Genomic DNA, 2,159 nt, shown 5'->3' with positions numbered 1-2,159 from the left:
ATATATATATATATATATATATATATATAGAACTTATTGATTCTAGTATAACTCCACCAATTTGGAATTTTTTCCTTGAGCGTGTTTTGCACATAGACCAATGTTAGTGCGCTCATATGACACACGCACTCAAGCGTCAGGGAGGCAACAGTAGCTAACAGTCTATTATGCGCTTGCTTTAGCCTTGGTCTATACAGTACAGAACATATGGTGTTCCTGAACAGGTAGAATCACAAAAATCAGGGTCCACTGCTAAATGCTGTCTAAAATCCACATCCACTTTTACTACAGCTAAGGCACATTCCTGAGGTCACTTGATATGGCAGACAAATCAGCTCTTTGAGGTCAGTTAAAAAAAGGGGACAAAATGTAGCATAAACTGAGAGGACGATGCTGAATAGACATACTTTAACCGTTGCCAGCATTCAGAGAAAAAAATATAACGATTTTATTTTCATTGTATTTGTGCTGTTTTCTGATAAAGAAACTCAATAAAAATGATCTAAAATATCATCTATCAGCATCATAAATGTTCAAATGCCAGTATCTGCATTACCACCCACATCATGGTAACCCTGATGCAGACCTGGATGGCTTGGTTTATTGCAGGCCATCAAGACCCACAGTTGGCATGCATTCATATTCCTGGCCAGATGGGAGGTTGGCGAGCTCAGCATGAAGACTATGTGCTGATGCAGCACCAGCCAATCACAATGTTCCAAGCAGCTTCCCCACCTTGGAGTACAGTGGTGATGGCCGTGGGGTATAATCCATTTGACTAGCAGTTTGCATGTAGCAGCTCCCCTGGTGGTGCGCATGGTGGCTGGCCCTGTTCTCCTGATTTCCACTGTAATTTAAGCAGATCACTGCTACAATTAACCTTTCCCGGTAAATATCAATTATGGCCCCCGGCTGGGCTAGAATTAAAAGGGTCATCAGCTAATCTGACAGGTCCTGTACGCTACCACCTGGCTGGGAGAGAGGGAGGGAGGCAAGGCGGCAGAGAGAGAGAGAGAGTGTTTGTCTACCCTTGTGCCCACCAGCTCACATGCCAAGTAGACACAATTCCCTTTAATTACCCTGCCGCCGCCAGGGCAAGCATGCTGATTGGCGAAGGGGCATTAGCAGCACGCTGAGGTCAACAGTGACAGGACAGGGGTGGGGTGGAATGAGTGTGGCGGAGAGGAGGAGGGGGCCGCCGCCAAGCAATCAGGGTGTAGAGATGAAAGTAAGAGAGACCTGGCAGGTGGGCCTAATCAGGTTTGACTTCCACCTCTACCAGCCTCTGCCTCTCTCGCTCGACTAGCTGTCAGCCTAATCACTCCTTGAATCTCAAAATAGATGGTGGCCTTTTTGATTTCCTTCTCTCAAGGAGAGCACAAAGAGAGCAATCCTCCTCGGCAGGCAGGCAGGCAGGCATGGAGGCAGAGACAGAGTGTGACGGTACAGTCGGCGTCACGTCGCCGTCAAGTGCAGCCGTTGATTACTTTGTTTACCCAGCATCAGTGTTGCTGACAAAGTCCTGACGGCGCCCCAAGTGTTTCTGTCTCTTCCTGTGGCTACATTACCCAGTCAGCAATCAGCTTGGCTATTGATCAGAGCACAGTGTCTAATTAGCCGCCTAGGTTAATGATGAAGCATGCGAGGACCATTCCCCAAGCCGCTGTTCAACGGGACAGGCGAGCAATTGATCTAGGCAGGAATTCACCAACTCTGACAAAAGATTGGCAATGCTGACTGCCTGTGATTAAGGCAGGGACTAATGTCCTGTCTGGGGAGCTGTTTAATTGGCCCTAAGCTCCCAACTGTACAGCTTTCATGTGATGTTTTTTTCTTCTTTTTTGTGCACTCATTAATGTTTAAGGACAAGTTAGGGATCTTTAGGGCAGGGCTAACAGTCTCTACTGAGATGTGATTGGTTGGTGACACAGTTCAAGGTCATAAAGCCACTGTGCTTGAGGTAATTCTCTGGGCCGCCTTCAGGGAGCAGTTCTTGGCCACCTGGCCGTTTTAAAGCGCCATAGTTGGATTTAGTTTGTTTACATTGACCCATGCATTATTGGGATAAGGTTAATCAGGTAGAAGCAGTAAGTGTGTGTGTGTGTGTGTGTGTGTGTGTGTGTGGGGGGGGGGTGTTTGATTTAGGACGACAGATAGCA

This window comes from Anarrhichthys ocellatus, unplaced genomic scaffold, assembly GCF_004355925.1.
Source record: "Anarrhichthys ocellatus isolate YVR2014 unplaced genomic scaffold, GSC_Weel_1.0 scaffold9, whole genome shotgun sequence".
Lineage (NCBI taxonomy): Eukaryota > Metazoa > Chordata > Actinopteri > Perciformes > Anarhichadidae > Anarrhichthys > Anarrhichthys ocellatus.
Note: the sequence above shows the minus strand (reverse complement) of the source record.